Genomic DNA, 12522 nt, shown 5'->3' with positions numbered 1-12522 from the left:
CAGAGGTAAGATTTTTTTTCAGGAAACTAATAAGTCCATCATCACTGAAGCACAAGCAGTAAAGTGGGACTTTCATTGCTGAGGTTGTAGAAGTAGGGAAAGATGAAATTGTGTATAGTTCTATAAGCCATCCTGGAAATTTACTGCTTTACACTGAGAGCCAGGGGAAGTCAGTGTGATGATTTATGACAAGAGTAACATGATCATACATGCATTTAAAAAAAAAGATTACTCTAGATTGAAGTAGTGAGGGCGGAGGAAGGCAAGTGAGAGTGGTTATAGTGGGATCAACAAGCAAAGCATAGTAGCAGTTCATTCAAGAGATGAATGACTTCATGATAGTTTAAATGGAGGAAAATGAAAAGAACCAAAATGTCTTTTAAGATGTATGATCAAAGGAATTTGTAGTTATTTGGTTATGGAAAGGAGTGACAAAGAGAGAATAGCCAAGAACAAGCTTCATATTTCTGGGTGAATTGCCTGAGAAGATTGGGGTGCCATTTAAAATAATAGGAAAAGAGAAGGTGGTGCAGGGCAGCCTAGAACAGTAGAAGATGACACCTATTGCTTTGCACTGTGAATTGTGGATGTGTTAATTTCAAGTAGGCAGTTGGGTGTGTGGTTCAGAATTCAGGAGAGAATTTTGGACTGAAGATAGCTGTTGTTACACCCCAGAATAGTTAAAGCCCAGTGTAAGGTGTGAGATATCCCTAGGAATAGAGTATTGAGTGAGAAGAGATGGAAGCTTAGGATAAATTTTGAGAAACTTGTTCACAGAAAAGGAACAATAAACAAAAATGAAGAATAGTTAGATAAAAAGTAGAAAAAAATAGGAGACCTAAAGGGACAGGAAGATTTAGGAAAAAGAATTCTAAAAAGGAAGGATCAAACAACAGGTCAAATTCTTCCAAAAATTTAGGCAAGGTTAGAATAAACACTATCGATTGAATTTTGGAGCAGAGAAGACATTAATGACCTCTTTAAAAGCAGTTTCAGTGGATTTGTGGAAGTTGAAACCAGATTAGAATGGACCAGAATCTAAAAAATAGTATGAAAAAATGGAGAAAAGTATAGGCAACACCTTGTATCAGTTTGGCTGCCGTGTGGAGAGACAGAATACTAACTGTATTAGTGAGTCAAAGGAAAGATGCTTTTGTTTTATTTTATATATTTTTCAAGATGGGGCCATATAGGCATTCTTAAAAGCAGATGACATAGAGGTTAAAAACATAGTTGTGATACAGTGGAGAGAGATTAACTGTACAAGGTTCAGAGAAGGGAGAAAGAACTGGAATCTAGAGAATAAGAAGATTGGCCTTGGAAAGGATGCAGGGCAAATTTTTTCTTTGAATCAGGAGAAAGGAAGTAGGGTATAATTGTACTTTGGATTACATCTTTGGTGTTGAAAATTAGAAGAAATATCTCACATATCTGCAGAGGAAATGAGGGAAAATGAAGGGTTTTATTTTCAAACAGATTAGGGAAGCTTTAATGACATTATGGAGAATGCAGAAGTAGCAGCTTAGGTAAACTTACTAAGAGTCATGGAAGGATCTGTACTCGAGAAACTACAGAACCCTTGTGAAATAAATTGAAGAAGACACAAAAGATGGAAAAGCATTCCATGCTCATGAATTGGAGGATTAAACATTGTTAAAATGTCTATACTGCCTGGAGCAATCTATACTTTCGATGCCATCCCGATCAAAATTCCATCGGCACTTTTCAAAGAGCTGGAATAAGAATCCTAAAATTTGTATGGGACTAGAAGGGACCCCGATTTGCTAAGGAAATGTTGAAAAAGAAAATGAAGCTGGGGGCATCACGTTGCTTAATTTCAAGCTTTACTACAAAGCTGTGATCACCAAGACAGCATGGTACTGGCACAAAACAGACACATAGACCAGTGGAACAGAGTAGAGAGCCCAGATATGGACCCAAAACTCTATGGTCAAATAATCTTTGACAAAGCAGGAAAAAATATACAGTGGAAAAAAAGATAGTCTCTTCAATAAATGGTGCTGTGAAAATTGGACAGCTATGTATAAAAGAATGAAACTCAACCATTCTCTTACACCATACACAAAGATCAACTCGAAATGGATAAAAGACCTCAACGTGAGACAGGAATCCATCAGAATCCTGGAGGAGAACATAGGCAGTAACCTCTTTGACATCGGCCACAGCATCTTTTTTAAAGAAATGTCTCCAAAGGCAAAGGAAACAAAAGTGAAAATGACTTTTTGGGACTTCATCAAGACCAAAAGTTTCTGCACAGCAAACGAAACAGTCAACAAAACAAAGAGGCAACCCATGAAATAGAAGATATTTGCAAATGACACTACAAAGGGTTGATATCCAAAATCTATTAAAAAAACACCCCCAAACAGATAATCATGTCAAAAAATGAGCAGAAGGGGCACCTGGGTGGCTCAGTGGGTTAGGCCTCTGCCTTCAGCTCAGGTCATGATCTCAGGGACCTGGGATCGAGCCCCACATCGGGCTGTCTGCTCGGCAGTGAGCCTGCTTCCTCCTCTCTCTGCCTGCCTCTCTGCCTACTTGTGATATCTTTAAAAAAAAAAAAAATGAGCAGAAGACATGAACAGACACTTCTCCAAAAAAGACATACAAATGGCTAACAGACACATGAAAAAATGTTCCTCATCATTAGTCATGAGAGAGATTCAAATCAAAACCACATTGAGGAACCACTTTATACCAGTTAGAATGGCCAAAATCAACAAGACAGTAAACAAGTGTTGGAGAGGATGTGGAGAAAGGGGAACCCTCTTACACCGTTGGTGGGAATGCAAGTTGGTGCAGCCATTTTGGAAAACAGTGTGGAGATTCTTTAAGAAATTAAAAGTAGAGCTATCCTGCAATTGCGCTACTGGGTATTTACCCCAAAGATACAGATGTAGTGGAAAGAAGCGCCGTATGTACCCTAATGTTCATTGCAGCAATGGCCACAATCGCCAAACTGTGGATCACTTCTCTCCTTCTCTCAATGTCCTCCGTATTATTCCTTATGCTCCACAAGTGAAATCATATGATAATTGACTCTCTCTGCTTGACTTATTTCACTCAGCATAATTTCCTCTAGTCCTGCCCATGTTGATACAGAAGTTGACTAGTAATATTCCTCCTCCAAAAGAGGCATTAATATTCCATTGTATATATAGACCATATCTTCTTTATCCATTCTTCTGTTGAAGGCCATCAGGAGAAGGAGAGAAGTGATTTGGGGGAAATCGAAGGGGGAGATGAACCATGAGAGACTATGGATTCTGAGAAACGAACTGAGGTTTTTGGAGAGGAGGGGGGTGGGGGGTTGGGTGAGCCTGATGGTGGGTTTTAAGGAGGGCACATATTGCACGGAGCACTGGATATGGTGCATAAACAATGAATCTTGGAACACTGAAAAAAAATAAATTAAAAAAAAATTTAAAAAAATTTAAAAATTTGAAAGCCCCAACTGAAGAATATTAAATTTTTTTTATATCAACTTGTGTGATTGATATTCCTTCACCTAGATTATAGCATGGAGAATGTATATAGTGGATTCATCTGGGGTTAGGGATTTGGCATTTATTTATGGACAAAGGAATTTTAGGAAAAAGTATAGTGAATAACAAGGATCAAATCAGAGTAGATGGGAGAAATATAAATAAAGCTATTGATAGATAAATAGGTATAGACAAGATAGATACAATGATAGAAAGGACAATGGTTTTAACGCAGGAATATTTTCTTTTTAGAGTGTAACTGAAGTAGCAGAGTGACATATCCAGAATTTGCAGAGATTTTGGTCAGTGAGATTTCTGAAGTAGTTTAATGTGATTGTTTGGTTTATTCTGTGGTAAAAGAAATGTGTAGTTGAAATGGAATGGAAGAAAATGTTACTTCAGAAGTAATATTCAGATATAATTTCAGATGTAATAGAATTTCAGATGTAATATTGAAAATGTGGAATTCAAAAATAATAATACAGTTTGGCCAGAGAGTAACAATGTTGAGCTGGTTGCCAAGGTTATTAAAAAAGAAGTAAAAATGACTGAGAAATTGGTAGATACTAGAGGGGGTTAGGAGGATTAAAGAACTGAAATGATGTAAGCCACAAATGAGCAAGGATTATAGCCTGCAAGTAGTATGAGAGAACAGGGGAGACACTGACATACTGACACTGACACAACTCTATATAACTACTTGTGGTGTGCGAATTAATGTGTGGCCTTTACTTGATGAAACTACCAGAAATATGGTGTTCTCAGAGGAGAACAGAGTACACGTCAGGTCAGTGAATGTTGAAGACACTGAAAATCTTAAAAATAAACAGGAGTTTGTGAATCAAGGGATATATATGACCTGAACTACTCTTGAAGTTTTTGCATGGGGTAATGGTCAAACTTTTTTAGGTGGGGAAGAAGTATAGACTATCATCAAGGAAAGAGTATGAGAGAGAATATAGTACTGTGGGGGCTTAATTTTTGGTGCTTACCAGAGAAAATAGGGACAGAAGATGATTATTTCAGGTCCTCTCATTTCCCACATTCCCACTTTGAAAGAAGACATGGTTAGTTGTGTCAGCCAAAGCATTTTTTTTCTTACAGTCTTTTACTTATTTTTTAGCTCATTGTACTTAAGTAATTAGTTTTTTCACTTATTTAATTTTGTTGAAGTATTATTTACATACAATAAAATTCACCCAGGTTAAGTACAATTTTATGAGTTTGAAAATGTATCTATCAGTGTTACCACCACTCTACTTGTTATCGAACTTGTCCTTCACCCAGACACATGTTCTCTGTGTCCCTTTGCTGTCTATGTACCCACTCACTCTCCTAATAAACAACTGATGTAGATTTGTTCGTGTAAATTACTTTTACCTTTTTTAGAACTTCCTATAAAAGAAATGCTGGAATATTTACTCTTTATCTGAATTCTTTTGCTCGGTATAACATCTTTGAGATTTATCCATGGCCTTTCGTGTCTTGATAGTTCACTCCTTTTTGTGGATAAGTAGTACTCATTGTATAAATATACCAAAATCGGGGCACCTGGTTCAGTTGTTAAGTGGCTGCCTTTGGCTTGGGGGATCGAGTCCCTGCTGGGCAGAAAGCCTGCTTCTCCCTCTTCCACTCCTCCTGCTTGTGCCCTCTCTTGCTGTGTCTGTCTCTGTCAAATAAATAAATAAAATCTTTAAGAAAATAAGCATACCAAAATCTATTTACCTATTCATCCATGACACAGATTTGGGTTGTGCTCAGTTTGGAGCTATGATGAATAAAGGTACTATAGGACATTTGAGTATAAGTCTTTGTGTAGAGACATTCATTTGTCTTGGGTGCTATCTATATATGTATGTTTACTTTATAAAAACCTGCCAAGCTGTGTTCCAAAATGGGTGTACCATTTTATATTATCACCAGAAATTTACAAAAGTTTAATTTTATCCATATCTTCACCAATATTTGGTGTTTTAAAAATTTTAGCTGTATTGGTAGCTGGTGGTATTGGCTAATGATATTGAGTATCTTCTGATGCATTTACCTTCTTTTGTGAAAAGTCTGTTCAAGTTTTTTGCCCATTTTAAAAAAAAATTTAAATTAAAAGAAAGGGTTTTTTAATGTTCTTACTTTAGTTAATTAATTAATTTTTTTCAGATATAGTGTTCAATAATTTATCAGTTGTGTGTAACACCCAGTGCTCATCACATCATGTGCCCTTCTTAATGCTCATCACTCATTTACCCTATCCCCCCACTCACCTCCCCTTCAGCAACTCTCAGTTTGTTCCCAGTAGTTAAGAGAAACTCGTGGTTTTTCTGCCTCTCTGATGACTTCCCATTGAGTTTTCCCTCCTTTCCCCTATGATCCTCTGTGCTGTGTCTTACATTCCACATATGGATAAAGCCATATAATTGTCTTTCTCTGATTGACTTTTTTTGCTCAGCATAATATCCTTTAGTTCATCCATAACATTATCATTTTAATTCCAGTTAGTTAACAATATGGTGTTATATTAATTTCACGTGTACAATATAGTGATTAAAAAAAGGTTTTTGTTGAGTTGTAATGGTTCTTTATGTGTTCTGGATAGAAGTCCTTTGTCATATATGCTTATACTCACACACATACACATATATAAAGACACATACATAAAATTTTATCCTAATCGTCTTTGCATTTTCTTAATGGTGTTTTCTAAGGAGTAGATTTTAAATTTTGTGAAATTCAATTTGTCAGTTTTTTATGGTTTGTCCTTTTTGTTTCATATCTCAGACACCTTTGCTTATCCTAAGATAATGAAATTTTCTTCTGTTTTTGTTTCAAAAGTTAATAATGTTAGCATTTATATTTACATCTATTATCCATCTCAAGTTAATTTTTGAGAAATATGTGAAATATCAAAATTTGTTTTCTCCCTCCATAATGGATTTCTAGTTGTTTAACAGCACTTGTTGAAAATACCAACTTTCCTCACTTAATATTTTGGCATCTTTGTGGAAATCAGTTGACTTTATGTGTTTGGTTATTTAAGTGTTTTCTCTTCTCTTGCATTGGTCTAGATATACTTATAGCTAATGTAAGTCTTCCAACTTTTTCAAATTATTTTACTATTCTAAATACTTTGCATTTCTATATTAATGTTAAAGTCAGTTTGTCAATTTCTTAAAAAAAGAGGGCATGTTGGACTTTTGATTGGGATTGAGTTGAATCTACAAATAAATTTGAGAATTAACACCTTTAACAATATTGAGTCTTCAGATCCACTAAAATGGCATATCTCCATTTCTTTCTTTCCTTTTTACTTTGTCTCAGAAATTTTTTCTAGTTTTTAGTGTACAGGTTCATTATTTACTTTGCCAAACATATCTGTAAATGTTTTATATTTTTGTTGTTTAAATAATATTGTCTTTAAAATTTGCGGTTATTGGGGCACCTGGGCAGCTCAGTGGGTTAAAGCCTCTGCCTTTGGCTCAGGTCATGATCCCAGGGTCCTGGGATCGAGCCCCACATTGGGTTTTCTGCTCAGCGGGGAGCCTACTTCCCTTCCTCTCTCTACCTGCCTCTCTGCCTGCTTGTGATCTCTGTCTGTCAAATGAATAAATAAAATCTTTAAAAAAATTTGCTGTTATTGTTTATTGCAGTTAATTACTTTTAATTGGTAGTCATATTAAACTGATATTTTTTGAGCATGTACTATATGCATTCTTTTGCTTTATCTTAGAATTATCATGATGAGTAAAATAATAGGTCCTCTTTGTCCTTTTTAAGTTAAAGCATAGTGAAGGAAACAGACATTGGTAAAACAGTGACACAGTAAGTGTAATAAAAGAGGAGTGCCTAGTCCATTAGGACACACAATGAGGCAGTTTGACTTTACTAGGAGAATAATTTGGCCTATAAAAGTGCAAAGGAATTGAGGTCTGAAGAATGAACAAGAACTGACAAAATAAAGAAGGGAGAGGAAGAAGAGTCTAACCAGAAGAAAGAACATGGGCGAAGACTGTCTGGTGGGAGGAAACACAGTGAGGATATGGTACTGAGGGATGATCATGCTAGTTAGAAGAGAATAAGGGGAACCATGACATTAGATTTGACTTGAGAGATAGCTTAGTGGTAGATCATAATCTGGAAGTCATCTTTGTCTTTATCCTGAATGGTTTTAGGCAGGAACATAACATTATTATGATTACATTTTAAAAGGTCAGTGTGGCTGCCATGTGAATAATAGATTAGAGGGGAGCAACAGTGGCATTAGAAGAGTTAAGTGGATATTACAATTGTCTGAGATGGTGGTTTGGAATAGATGATGAATTATAAATGGAGAGAAGTGATTAAATATAGGAGATAATTCAGAGAAAACAAATAATAAGTTAATGATCAATTGGATATGGCCGGTAAGGGAGATGGAAAGATTGAGGATGGTATCAATGTATCAAATTACATTTTTTTTTTCAAAGATTTTATTTTATTTATTTGACAAAGAGAGACACAGTGAGAGAGGGAACACAAGCAGGGGTAGTGAGAGAGGGAGAAGCAGCCCCCCCTCCCCCTGCCCCGAGCAGGGATCCTGTTGTCAGGCACAATCCCAGGACCCTGGGATCCTGACCTGAGCTGAAGGTAGACTCTTAAACGATGGAGCCATCCAGGCACCCCTTAAATGACATTTTAAAGACAAGCAAAAGGGAATATGAGTAGATCATTGATATGTGTGTTTGGAGCTCAGAAAAGATGTCTAGGTAGTAGAGAAACATTTATTGCCCAAAGGAGTAGAGCTATCAGTTGAAATTTTACATGAAGATGAAACTATCTAGGTAAGGATTATAGAATGAAAAGGGAATAGGGCCGCTGTTCCTGTTCTTCTTGCTAATTCAAATACATTTTAGCTATAAGTGTGTCAAGATGATCTTTTCATATTCTTTTCTCCACCAAGATTTCCAATTCTGTCAGTTTTTCTCCTTTAATTTCTTATATTTTGTCTTACATTTGTATAGTTTACTTACGACATTAAACTTGTACCATTATTAATCTTTTGCTAATTTTATCAAGTTCTCTGTAATAATAATGACAGAAGATAATTTGCCAAAATGCTAATTCCTCATGTGATACCCCAAAATTGCCATATAATGGGGGTTTGTTAATTAAACTCAACTGGCCATATTTGCTCTGTAGATGATCACTAGAAAGATAAAATGTGAGTAGTCTGGGGAAGAAAAATTGAGAATGAAGTAGAAGAAGAGATGTGTTATAGTAGCTATATTCATAAAATATTACATTGTAAGTAGATATGAGTACAGATGGTGCCTTACTTATGACAATGTTTGACTTATGATTTTTTTTTTTACTTTCCAGTGGTGTGAAAGCAGTACACATTTGGTAGAAATCACACTTTGAGTTTTGAATTTGGGCTAGTGATATGAGGTATGACACTCTTTGGTGATGCTGGGCGGGGCAGTGAGCTACATCTTCCTCAGCCATGTGGTCATGAGGGTAAACAACTAATACACTTACAACCATTCTCTACATATATAACCATTTTGTTTTTCAGTTTGAGCACAGTATTCAGTCAGTTTCATGAGATGTTCAACACTATATGATAAAATATGCTTTGTTTTAGGTAACTTTGGCTGACAGTAGGCTAATGTGAATCTTCTGAGCACGTTTAAGATAGCCAGACTAAATCACAATGTTTGGTAGGGTAGTGTATTAAATGCATTTTCAGCTTTTCCTATTTTCACCTTATGATGGTTTATTGGGACATAACCTCATCGTAAGTCGAGGAAGATCTGTATTTTGCAAAATTAGCTTTTTAATTATTTACAATGATAGTGATGATACCTAGGTTTGGTTTTTGTGAGGTTTTCTTTCCCTCCTCCCTTTCTTTTTTCCTTTTCCTTCCTTCCTTCCTTCCTTCCTTCCTTCCTTTTTCTTTTTCTTTTTTGGAAAATATCACCACAATTTGAGACATCTCCATTCTAAATAATAACTATTTCATTGCTAGATATAAAAAAGTAAGAAGTAGGCTGATAATATATAAATTGTCCATTCCCCTTTTAGATGCCATTTATTATTTATTCATAAAGCAGTCCTTAATCTGGGAGCTGAGCCAGTAAATTGATTTCATTTTCATGACTTACAACAGTTTTGGATAAGAACCATTGTTACAACTCTGTAAAATTGGGTAACTGTTTCCTGACAACCTATAGGAAAAAATATGATTTCCTATAATAAAATACTGAACTTCATCCAATTCAGAGAAATATGCTGAATTCATAAACAGAAAATTAAATTCTCTAATGTAGAATGAATATAGATATTATGGCCACTGGAATTGTTCTTAAACTTGAGCTGCTATTACTTATGCAAAATGTCCAAGGAAGATGAATGGCTCATTGTTGAACCCATTGAACAAAAAGCTTTGATTTCCAACAGTGATTTTAATCAGGACTCATTATATGATTTAGAATAAGATACTTAAAAAGTCCATGCTCCTGTTTCATCATCAGTGAAGTAGAATGAAAAATACACCTTTTCTTTGTTCTTGAATCCTTAAAGTTGTAAGGAATGATACTGCTAGTGTACCCTACTAATATAAATGCAAAAATATAATAATTAAAAAATTATTTAAATCTAAGCATCAGCTAGATAAATTAATTCTAAAATAAACTAGAGGTATATAGGATTAAACATTTTAAAATGCTGTATATGCCAAAATATATGTTTCATTTTTCCCAATGCAACACTTACCATGCAGGTAGGCTTACTGTTAAAAATAGAGGAAGACATATTTTGAATATGAAGCTGTAGCAATTAGATCCAAGAGCTAGGGGTTTTTATTTAATAATTATAAGTTGAAAGCTAATCTGACCACAAACTCTTGAGATACTGGGGAGGATATCTTGATTTGTCTGTAACTAAGAGTCTTACGTATGGAGACAGATAATTTTTTATTTGGAGTTATCATTCTTATTCCATTTTGGCATGGAATATGTGTAGTTTTCATAATCCTTTGCATGTATTAATGTTTGCTATCTGAGGAAGGTATAATACCAAGTGAAATATATACTCATTTATTTGTTTTCATTTTTAAAAAAGAAATAGAAACTGTCCTAGGTTCTAAGGATGCAAAGATTCATTAGACACACCAAAGAGTTCAAGATCTGTCAGAGAAGAAAAACATATTAAAATTTATAATAAAGTACTAACTTGATAGGACATTAGTGTTGATATATGTGGTGTTTTTGAATGAAGTCATTTTAGAGAGATGCATTCTCTAAAAATAGCATAAAGACTAAAAGCATTTTTGAAATACTTTTGGAAAAATTCTGTTACAGAAGATTTTACTACTTCATTCTTGGGCCAAAATGGTTGTCTTGGGCTTTTCCTTAACATCTTTGAAGATGATTTATTGACTTTGACACTTGAAAAAAATCATATCTGTATCCTAAAAAATATATTATCCCTAATGCAAGGGATTTATATGAGTAAGTATCCATAGTGGGTTGTGTAGAGTAGCCAAATTTACCTACCTATTCCTCTCCTGCATGCAAAGCTCAGACATATTAATACAGAATCTAATTTTTATGTCAGTCTTTCACTCCTCTTCTCATCTATTCATTTGATAAATGTTTATTGAGTACTTAAAGTATTCAGGGAATGTGCTGGACATTGGGCTATAGTGATGACTGAAATTTATTCTTCCTGGTGGAAAAAAATAATACAACTGACACATAAGCTGAGACTGATGTGGGGCTTCATACTTCATCAATTCAAAACAGCTAGGTCAAGGATGCTAATCCAACCTGAGTTTCCACACCTGTTAAGGTCAGAAATGCTGGGAAAGTAGGGAAGGAATGGAAAATCTGCCTCTGTGCTTTCCCTATGGCCTAGTGTGTCTTTCGGCAGGAGAATTACAAAAGTGATTTGAGAAGGAAAATAAACCAAGGAGCAGATTTTGCCTTTAGGTGTAGAACTGACCCAGGCTAGTAAAATGTGACATATAAATTAAGGAGAATGCACAATGGAATGAATGATCGGATAATGAAATAAAGGGAAAACTGAAACATCAAATAATAGAAATATAAAATGAAGCATAATAAATATGTATCTGAGTAGAAAACTAATATTTGTCCTTGCAAAAATAAATGATAGATTGCAAATTGGTGGTCAGATAATACATGCTAGGGTAACTTTGGGTGAGAAATTTATTTAAGCTGATATAATTAAGTGATGTTTCAAAAAATGTTATTATTTGAGCTGGATCTAGAAAGGTAAGTTACATCATATAGTGAAGTAACAAATACTTGCTAAAAGTCTGTCATTTGGTAGCAATGAGACTCTTGGACTTTCTTGTAAAATGGGAAGTTGGGTTGAATGAACTTTTTCAGTCTGAACCACCCACTGCATGCTCTAATTTTATGGGTAAAGATAGAAGCTCTTAGGTGGTTGGAATAGAGTAAAAATGTGACAGGCAGAATAATGGTTCCTAAAGATTTCTGTGTTCTAATCTCTGGAACCCATGAATGTGTCATTGAGCAAAAGGGACTTTGCAGTTGTGATTAAGCTAAGGACCTTGAGATGAGGTGATTGTTCTGGATTATTTAGGTGAACTCAATCTGATTACATGGGCACTTAAAATTGGAGACACTACCTGGTATTGTAAGAAAGGGGGAGATATGACTGTGAAAGAATGGTCAGAAAAATGTAACATTGCTGACCTTGAACATGACAGAAGGAGACCACAAGCTAAGGAATATGGGTGACTTCTAAAAACTGGAAAAGTAACACAGCCCAGTGACATCTTGATTTTAGCCCGGTGAGACCAGTGTTGGACTTCTAACCTATGGAACTGGAAGATAAGAAATTCATATTGTTCTAAGTGCTAAGTTTGTTGTAATTTTTGTATTGGCAGTAGGAAACTAATGTAAAAGTGTTTATGTAAAGGTTACAGTAGGTCCATGATGCAGAGGGAAAACATATCAAATGCTTTTGATGAACAAAGATAAGTTGGTAAGAA

Source organism: Enhydra lutris, unplaced genomic scaffold (genome assembly GCF_002288905.1).
Source record: "Enhydra lutris kenyoni isolate GAN:26980312 unplaced genomic scaffold, ASM228890v2 scaffoldscaffold2, whole genome shotgun sequence".
Taxonomy (NCBI): domain Eukaryota; kingdom Metazoa; phylum Chordata; class Mammalia; order Carnivora; family Mustelidae; genus Enhydra; species Enhydra lutris.
This window is presented reverse-complemented; position numbering follows the sequence as displayed.